Consider the following 11083-nt stretch of genomic DNA (forward strand, 5'->3'; position numbering starts at 1 on the left):
ATGTTTATTAGGGCCCGTCCCGGAGTAATTTGGAAACGGAGGTTTCACTCTGAAAACGCACCAAATGATTTTTGACCACACAACGCCGAAGGAATTAAAGAAAACATATCAATCACCAGTCATTTTGGATTTGTGTTTGAGGAAAACTCGAACAGCGGAATGACATGATTATTGTGACGTCATCGTTTCCGAAAAGCCCCGTTTTAAAAATGTTTTCCATCGGCACGAAAACGAAAAGCCGGCGTTTTCAAATTCCTCCGGATAGAAGAGCGTTTTCGAAAAGTTGGACTAGTGTGAAAATAAAGATGCGTTTACAAATTCCTCCAACGTAGTGTGGACGGGGCCTAAAGGTTTTACGTTACTTTTAGCATGCTTTGGTCCCAAAGTGGAGCTTGTGTTAAACCTTGAGTATAATTGAGGCTTTCAGTCGACTCAATAATTTTAAATGTTTAAAATGTAGTCTTGCTACTCATATCATAATTTAGTCAAGTGAGGAGTGTTATATGAGTGCTACTAATTTAGTTGGTGTAAACGATATGATTTAACTTCTAACATTATCATAACTAGCACTGGAAACTGATGTGTGCAGCCATTTATATCAATAAAAAAGTTATCCAGTCACTTGTTTGCCTCCGTCAGTTTTAGAAATTTCTGTGCGACTATTAGACGATAGAAATATATAATTATTGGACGTGAACTTAGTTACCCCAGAGGGCTAATAACGAAAATGAACCAATCAGATTGCTCTGTTTTCGGTCCAATATTTTCCAAGTATTGGACCGAGCACTGTCCCGACAGAATGATCCCACTTGTTTGGTTTAGTTGTAGTTTTATGGCCTACTTTTGTAAAAGAATTAACTCTGATGTAAAAGATTCTTTTTCATCCAAATAAACGTCAGACGTTAGTTAATGCTTAATGGATCTCGCTCAAAATTAGTAGAATTAGTCCTTGAACGTTGGTTTTTTTTTTCAGAACATTCAATCGTACAATAAATCTTTTTATTAACAAGGCTTGCTCGGGACCGCACAGGGAAAAAGATCGGCCCTTGGTACGGATGATGCACGATGGTCCTTTCAGCTGTCAAGACCTCGGGCCGATATCCTTCCAGTGCGACCTTCGCGCTTGCATGGTTAATAAAATATGTGTGCAATATTATCTGTGTCAAGCAGAATTTCAACTTAAGGTTACTCCCCAGTATTGCATTGCGCATCTCTACTGCGCATAATTTCACGCGTGATTAGCGCGTGCGCCTTAAAAAATGGCGGCTTTTTCTTTACAGCTGGACCTCGCCATAGTCGTCATTTTCTCGCAAACGAGTATGGTGACCTATCATTTTTTTCTGTTGTTTTGAATTGAGTAATAAATTTCTCTGTGTAAAATAAATATGGACCAATTCTCAGAGTAGAACAAAAAGCAATCGTCGGAAACGTGAATTTAGCGAGCAATCGTGACTACAATCATGGTGCTATTATAAGGATTTATATGGGTATAGACAAGGTGCATTTGCTCCTAAACGAACATGGGGAACCCTCATTTTTATTTCAAAATTTAAGTTCTTATAATATAAACAATCAATAGGCAAAGTTTAACAAAAATCTCAGTGGAGGTTATATTTCAGTGGAATGACCTTAAGGGCCCATTAACCGATCTTTTCGAGCCGTTGCTAAGGAAAATTTATTCTCATATAACCTCATAATTTTTAGTTAGTTCAGAGTTATTTCATGTGTTTTAACTTTTTCATGATCAGTAACACTAGTGATGACCTCATCAGGCCACGCTAAGGTCATGTGACTAATACTGAAAAAACGCAAAGCCTCCCAGGCAAATTACTTTATCGGGATTTTTTTCATTGATTTAATATTTTAATTTAAATCCTCATTACGCTATGCATCGATTTTGTTTCATTTCTAAAAGGTCAGATTTTGAAAGCATTTCAAAATATTGAAAAATTCGTGATTCTCTGAAAAAAGCATGATTTCGAAAAAGGAATGCATAGCTATGTTTCCAACACTGGCTTTAATCGAAATTCGTCGAAAAAGGCTGGATTTAATGAAAAACCGCGTTTCCTTTAGCATTTAAAGAAACCGGAAGTGCGCCCGATAGATATTGGAAGTTACCCTATCAGCGCGCGCGCAATTTACACTACCAGCGCACTTCGGTAAGATCAAACAAAGCCACACGGAGTTAGTTTTTCTCTTTCTGTTGCTCTTAATTTGTTTATCTCTCTTTCTCTTATTTTGTCTTTGCTTGTTGTTGTTGTTGTTTTTTTGCTTTGTATTTTGTGAAACACAAAGAAAAACGTCTAAAATGTAAGCGAATTTGCAAGTTTTTGAGTTGTTTTTATTTTCCGCGCTCAGGCTGACGTAAGTAACCGAAAGTGAAATTTCACCACCTTAGCAACGCGCGCGAGCGCGTGCATGAATCGGTTAATGGGCCCTTAAGGTGGTTTTCCATGAGAAACCTGGGCTCTAACGGGCACTTCAGCGCGAGGCATCACGCGATCACCTGAGGGGTCGCGAGATAACGCGCGGGATTTAAAGTTTTGCAAAACTCACAACAAACATGGCGGCGCGAGGCCTACTTCGTAAAACTTTGCTTCCGCCAAGCTTAGTGAGGTGTTTGCGATATCGCTTATTTTAACCTTAGAGAACATCCATTCTTCAAACAATTTCAAAGGAAAAAATTCTTTTAAAGCGCTGTGCTGGAACGTAAACGAAAATTCTTCTCCTTCGTATTCTTCTTCGTCTTGGTCATTGTTATATCACGGTCGTTTGTATGATCCTGCGGCAATAAGTGACAATCATCTCCCATCTTCCATGCTTTATTTCCTTGCTCATTGATACGTTTTCAACCCTTTTCGACGTCAGGTGGAAATTGATTAAGCCTTACTGTCCATTCTACAGAACCATGATGCGAGAATTCTTCTAACGATATAGTACGGTGCACAGTTGGGAACACAAAATCGCACCTCAGGGGATGTATATAGGGGATGGACCAAGATATTTGATAATGTGAGGCTAAAATTGTTCAATGATTCAGGCCGGGTGGACTCTTCCCCTGACATTTCTCGCAATGACACCCAAATATTTGTTCTAAACTACTTTTGTCATTCTTTTTTTTTTATCATCATGATCACGAGGGCTTAACTTTGGTTATTCGACGAGACGTGGTGCTTTTCTTGTGGTATAGAAACGTCTTAGACAAGGATTACTCCATGACTCGGAGTCAGAGGAGCACTTATGGCTTAAGGAATCGGAATCGGAACAATCAGAACGTTTCCATAGTTTGTCGGTGTTGGACGCAGGAACAGACGAACTAACCAATCGCAAAGCCCGGAATCGAACATTGTGATTGTTTGATTCTTCTGCTTTCGCTTTCGACTCCGACAATTTAATTTTCCCTGGATCATAAGTGACGGAGTAATAATCGCAATCGGTATTCCGTTTGTGTTATTTTCTGGTCGGTGCAACTGTAGAGCTTGATGGTGCAGTTTTATAGGCGCAAATTTACTTTAGCTATATTTCAGTGTCCGTAATGTTTGTGCGAAATTTTTCCGAAATATAGCACAGAGATTATATGTACTCTTCCGTGATATTTTGTGTAGTTTATTTGTGCAGAAGTTATCAACATTTTAAGCTACTATTTTGATTCTCTGTGTGCAGAGATCTGTGCAAACTAACAGGAAAAAAGGTGGCATTTCACCGAGATTTTATGCGCTCTGAGCGCATAAACCTTTTATAGAGATAACCAAATCTCTGTATGGCCGCGCGTTTAAAGAAATCGCAATTTACAACTAAAGGAAGTTTAGATATTCGAAATACATTTTATTAAGAAGTTTTATTGAAGTCTTTAAGGTGGTTCTAAATTTTCTACAATTCCAGGCATCTGTATTTGACTTGCAGATATTTGTATGTTCCCGCACATGGATCGCCACCAAACACTGAGTTTGCCACATTCAGCTGACATTCGGTTTTGCCATTACACTTGTCCCGAACGATTTGAAGAAAATTGCTGACACCACAGTTAATGTTGCTCATGGCCGGATGTAAACAAGTATCCCGATCCAGCCTGCCATAGTTCGCGTCTAGTATGCTGATTTTTTTCCCTTTTTGGCAGGTTATTTTTCCATTTCCCCCTTCGCAAATGACAAGAAACTGTGGCTTCTGTGCGGAAAATAAAGAAAGAAAATTAAAAGACGTACATGGACGCAGAGGAAGAGGCAATAAAAAGAAAGGAAATACTCCTCTAAAAAATCCCACTCTTCTCAAGGCCCCGAGAATTATTTTTGGTCTCATTCCAGCTTGAATTTCCGGCAATTTCAAGGGAGGGACGAATGAAGAGGACAATCTTGAGGGGTATGCTGAAATTTCTGGAAATTTCCTACCAGGAATTTCCGTTCATTAATTTGACTCTCCTCCCAAAATTTCCGGAATTTTTGGTTGAATGGCATGGTTCGCTTCACGTCTATTTCACAATTGTTGAGGAGCGTATATTTCATGACACTCAAATTCCCGGATTTGCAAAAATTGTGTATTTTGAATCACTTTCACTTCGCGGTTTTGGGTAACACAATGTATTTCCTTGGTAATGTCACTTTAACATGTTCTTGAATTTAGTAAACCGATTTTATCAAAGGTACAATAAGGTCAAATTAACAAAAACACAACGGGGGGACTACATGTCAACAGTAACAAAATGTAAGTCACTTAATTTTCGCGTCATGTTATGTTCGCGACACTTACTGTTCGTGTCACTTTAATTTCGCATTTTTTTTTTTAATCGCGAAATTTGCGAAATTAACGTGCCGCGAAAATTTCAGGTAATGAGGTGGTCATTTTCATGAAGCAAATTAAATTTGGTTATTATGCATCATTTTGAAACTTGTTGGCTTGTATGTTAGAAAGAAGAAAAGAGAAGTAACATTTGTTGTCTATCGACAGACTGTAAACCATCATCATCATCACTACCATCACCATCACTATCACATCATCACCATCACATCATCATCATTATCATCATCATCATCATCATCATTATCAATTGTCAGCCACCAACAGCAACGTCAACATTAACATCCCAACAATTATACCATCACTAATAGAAGTCACAAAACAACAAATTGGACAGAAAACCAACAATAGCAACAACAACAATAACAATAATAGCTGATAACACTGACATTATGGAAACAATAATAATAATAATAATAATAATAATAATAATAATTGTCGCGGCTAATCGCCGTCGCAAAGTACAGCAACGACGCAGCTCAACAAGGTCGAACCGAAAGTATACATTGGCGCCTCTGGCAGCCGCTATACGGTCCATGTGTGACCTTGGAGCACAGCTTACAGCCAGCTGGAATCAGCTGTATGTTGGTTTTTGCTGAGGGGGGAAAACCAGAGAACCCGGAGAAAAACCCTCGAAGCAGAGAAGAGAACAACACAAACTCAACCCAATTATGGCGTCGGGTCCGGGAATCGAACCCGGGCCACATTGGTGGGAGGCGAGTGCTCTCACCACTGCGCCATCCCTGCTCCCCAATGGTATCAACGTTAGCATTAGAACAGCCTCACAACAGAAGCAACAGTAAAATCAAAAACATTAACACAACGTTTATATCCCTATGTGAACTGCCTCACCCCCACCCCACGGTTTAAGCCTCGCAAACTTTTAATAATAAGTTGCGTGAGAGTGTTTCCTACCATGTTCACAATCATGGCCAGTAAATCCGGGAACACACAAACATTGATAATCTCTGTCTGTAAAACCGGCCTGGCAGGTTGCGTTGTTCTGGCATGGTTTCTTTGCACAAGCATTCTTAAAAGAAGAATAAAGTATCCTGTTAAGATTTTGCAAGCTTCAAGTTTTTAAAATCCTGGAAGTGATCACACTGATACACCCTGACCAAGTAATAAGTTGTAAAAGAAAAACAGTTTATTAAGTTACTTAGCGCGTGAGGTGGTGTCGCGTGTGGCGGTGTGAAAATAAATTATAAGAAAAGATTTAGAAGTTCCACTTAATCATTTCAATAAATGAGAAACCTGGTTAATCTGGTTAAGAAATTCGAAAATTAGAGAAACTAATTTGAAGGCTGCCAACAACAAAGAGTCCGAACTTACTTACGTGACGGATTTTTAAATCGCAACTGAATCTGAGTACAGAGAAGTTTTGCAACCTCGTCTCCGGGGTCTTTACTAGAAATCCAAGATGGCAGATCGACACTAAGATTTGACAGCTCTGAACGACCGAGACCTCGCGCTGCCTCGCAATTCGTAAATCCTGGCCAAAAAAAATCCTCACAAAATAAAAATAGTAAAAAAGGTCTAGTAGGTAAGTTAAAAACTTTAACAGGTTGAATGTTTACCTCAGCTCCACGATACACATAATTTTCGTTCTTCGTGAGGTCGCTGTCACGGTGTTCATAAGTAGCGTTGTTAAGATCACATTTGTGTTGTCCATTTGCCCCTTCCTTCTTGTTAAAATTATAACTGACACAGTTTGGCTCCAGGTAACATTGCAGTTGACAGACATCTACATTGATGATCTCAATGGCTTGTATCACGTGATTCTCCAGCCGACGACCACGGATTGGAACAATGGTGAATCGCAAAATGCGACATTGACCTGAAGAACGTAAATTTTCTGTGAATCTCTTACTCAATTATGTTAAACTTGTTTTCAAAGCAAAAGGAGGGATAGAAATATATTCTACTTTTCTATTAGTTTTCTCGTCATATGTACTTTCCTATTGTTTTATTCAAAGCGAGAAGACTACGAATGACATTTTAGTGCAATGTAGTCCAGTCTTCCCGCTCTATATAGAATGGGGAGACTGGACAACATTGCGAGAGAAAGAGTTCAGGGACTGGGCCGGACTAAGTGTAATGATTTTTGTCAAGGTGGGTAAACAACGAATTTTAATTAATTTCGTTTTGACAAAATACTACAAGCAACGACAGCTGTTCAACAAATTTGTATGGGCGTATCAAAACCACCTGTTTAAGAGAGAAGTGTCTAACTTGCTCTCGGAGATACATTTCACTGAATTATTTTAAAAGGTTTAAGTTCACAGAAACCGTCGATTAACGCTTGTGAAAGTTGCTACAAAATTCAGATCAGTTTTCTCGCTTGAATTCGTAAGAAACTGTTCATGAATTAGTATTCATTAATGTTTCATGTTGCGCAAACTCTAGTCAGAGCAATTCCCACAGGGTAGATTTTACAAATATCAACTTGAATCAAATTAAAATATTAACTTTATATTTGGAAGAATTCATTCGGTTACTTAACGGTGACTTGACTAGAATCGCAACTGACTTAGCCTTTCGTTACCGCACGAACGTTACTTTAAGCTAATTAACAAACCTTGAAAAAACACCCACGTTTTGGCGTAATATTTGTTTTAAATTTCTTTCCCGTTTATTTACTAGTAATATAGTTAGGGTCATTTAAATTTTTCGTAATACCAATTATTTCAATATCCAAAACTTTTATCAGATTACGAAAAACTTCAAAAGAATACTTTGGTAAGGGTTTGAAGGTTTCCAGAAGATTGCAATTAATCGACGGGGGGCGGGGGAGGGGAAATTGTTAATATCGACTTCATGCAAGCTCAGTGGAAACATTTCATGAGAGTATGTTCATTTAGGATAACGCGAAGCCCCCCCAAAAGGTTTCGCACCTAGAGAGTCATAGCAAAATCTCAAACCTTTTGATTACAGCGTTGTTTTATTCACGTATTCTTAATACGAAGAGAGGTTCCCTTCATACGAGAATTTTCAGGCGTATACACCTGTCTCTTTTTAGTTACAGACTAACTGAAAATGGCTTTACGGGCCCGAAAAATATCCGGGGCTTTCGAGAAACAGACCCAAGGATCAAAGACCAATCGAATCATGGTGCGTCAAAAAACCGATGAAAACATACTGGACGAGGATTTATTGGCTCCTTTGATGCACCATGATCCGCGGAGTGATTTAATATCAGTGATCTTAATCCAGATCATCCCCAAGGAACGAAATCAAATCTTATGTCCTCACAAATTGTACCTTCAAGAAAATGGTGATATTATATGGTACAATAAATTAATCGGATATGAGCTGACTACAGTCGAACCTCCCGTTAGCGACCATCCAAAATATCAAGTCTATGTGGTCGCTTACGAGAGTTTAGATCATATTGGGTCAAATTTTTGCCTCTTTAGCATATGGTAGCTGCCGAGACTTACACCAAGTTTTAAATGTTTTAATTGTTTTAATTAATTTTTTTTTTATTTTCCTGTGAAAAGTCGATTTCGAGAAAAAATCCAGTACTTGCCACTTAGAAATTTCCGTCTCTTATACTACCAGGAATGCGATAATGTTACAACACCTTATTATTATTTTTTGTTTTCTTATTATTTAAGTGGTTGCTAACGTGAGGTTAAAAACAAAAGAAAATTTCAAACTTTTATCTCTAAAAGTGGTCGGCTCGCGGTGGCTTACGAGAGGTTCCAAGTATACTGATTCGACTTGGAAACTTTTGGTATTTAAGAAAAGTGGTCGCTGAGGAGAGCGGTCGCGTACGAGAGGTGGTCGCAACCCGCGGTTCGACTGTACATTGTTTTCTGCATGCACTGAAAGCTTGCGGAGAAAACTAAACCGCGCTGAACGCTTATTGCGATCATGCGAGTAAATTAAACGCGTAATTTATCAGTATGATGGCAAAAACAAAATTAAAAGACCCGTGAAAAGAAGTGTAAACTATTTCAAATTGTATACAAAATTGGCACTGAAAACTGTTGAGTGGTTTTAATTGTACATCGTCAAAAATAACGATAAAACCGAGAAATATTCTTAAACGCTGCATGAAGAAAACCTTACCTTGTGCCTCCAGGATCAGGAAATCCAATAACAAGAAGGTTGAACAGAAAAGCAATGAAAACATGTTTACGCACGAAACTTTTCCTAACACTGGCCGGTGATGTAACATTCCAGCGAGAAGCTTTGGAGAGTGACTCAGTAGTGTGAATCATAAGCTGATCTGTAACATCTGAAATCAATTTTAACAAGCACTTTTTTCAAATAACCGAACTCAATAGATTAATCAATTTTTAATTATCAGAGCTCTCTACAACTAAACAGTTCCCTCGTATGGTGATTGGTGCATGGCAGTAATTGCATAGAAAAAATATCTTATTATTTGGACAGATTGTCACGTTGTTGTTTCTAATATGAATAATAAAAGGAAGATAATACTGTGTTTGCGTAGTTTTCTTTAGTGCTAAACACAAATTCTAATCAGTTAAAACCTAGACCTGCCCATTAGTTTAACTGCAACATATTTTGGTCTCAAGGTTTTGGCATTCTTCCCACACGTATAGTAAACGTTGAAAAAGGTAAAAGGCTTTTTCACAAACCTTCACTTTCAAACTTTCGCCTGTCCTGGGACCTGCCAACGTTTCAGAAAGCTGTTCAAAGTGTCGAAAAGTCAACAGCCACTGTGGACTAGAGCTATACTGGCCTGCATGTCAGCTCGTTTTCCCACAGCAGTTCTCGCTCTCCCAAACTTTCATTCGTGTTTCTTTCACTCAATAGAAACACGATACATGTTTTCGATTTCTTAACTACAAGGAGTTAATATAACCCAGGCCTGAGAGATTATTTAACACCCCACATCTGGAGTTAAATTTGGGAGTTAAAATTTCCCCCACAGAGCCGGTTATCCTGTACCTTAAATTAAATTTTGGAGTTGAAATAACTCCCTGTAATTTACTGTGTGTTATTCAACTAACGTGCGGTGATTATTGGGAAGATATTGGTTGAGTTTTGAAAATTTAAGGTGGCTCTGGACCCTATGTGCGGAATTTTTTTTAAACTTTGCCAAAAGTTGCATGCTTATCAAAAAAAAGTTCACCGTGCCGTTTTTGAAGTATAAGCCCCTTAAGTTGTAATTAAGGATGCTTTTAGCAGGTCATACTGTTGCTATGGTAACCTATTGTGTCACGAATATGATACAAATATAATATATATAAAAATATAAGCTTCGGCCTGATGGGCCACTTGCCCAGTATACAGACTTTACCTACCATTTACCTTTAGCGTTCGTTAAACTCTCGAGTTTGCTTACCATTAAATTTTCTGTAAGATATTTTTTAACTCTTTTGAGAGGTGAAAAACTTTTAAACCATTCACTGGTTAAAAATGTTTAGAGATTTTCAAGCTTTCGACTGCTGCAACTGCAGTCCTCGACAGGTGCAACGATAACAAAATGGCGAGAAAAGATCTGGAATACAAATTCTATGAAAGAATACAACCGAATTTAAATCCGAGATAATATCTTTGTTAGCAAATAGAAGTAGGGAAGGCTTTAACGTTGGATCGTACGGTATATCAGCAAAGTCTCGTCTGAACGCCTTACGTGGAAATGAGTCAGTCAAGGGTGGTGAAAACGTCGTTCATCCTTTTGCTACACGGTAATAACAACAAAACAAGCTGCACTTAAACAAAAACATTCTCAAACATTGACTGAAGACTACCTTACCTTGCGCCTCTGGGATCAAGGAAGCCAACAAGACGAAAGCAAAGCAAAAAGGTACAACTAGCATCTCTAAGACGGTCTCGTGAAAATCTTGCAAAACGGCTTCAAAATATCACATTCCAGCGAGAAGCTAAAACGTCCGGTTCAACTTGTTAATTTGTTCTCTGTTCAAACCACCAGCTCCAGAAATAAGCCACGTATTAATCAATGGTGGTTGCAACATCAACAACAAAAGAGCTTCTCTGAACTGTGGTTGGTGGATGAATTATTAATTTTTTGTTTTATTGGCATGCTAAGCAAGGCTATGATGTTGACACATTGAGATGATATTGTCTGTGCTAAATAATAATAATAAAAGAAAGTGATGATATCGTTGAATTACCGTAATTACCATAGCATGATATAGTCTTAGCGTTTTATGTGGAAACACGAAATTTTGTTTCAAAGATGTCTGAAGGTTTGGAAAAGGAGACTTGATAAGCGATGTGACCTGTGTCTTGTGGAATGCAAGAAAGTGCGCGACAGTCGTCGACACAGTACTGGACTGTTTGCAGGACTGTC

The sequence above is a fragment of the Orbicella franksi genome, chromosome 6 (assembly GCF_964199315.1).
Source record: "Orbicella franksi chromosome 6, jaOrbFran1.1, whole genome shotgun sequence".
In the NCBI taxonomy this organism is placed as follows: Eukaryota; Metazoa; Cnidaria; class Anthozoa; order Scleractinia; family Merulinidae; genus Orbicella; species Orbicella franksi.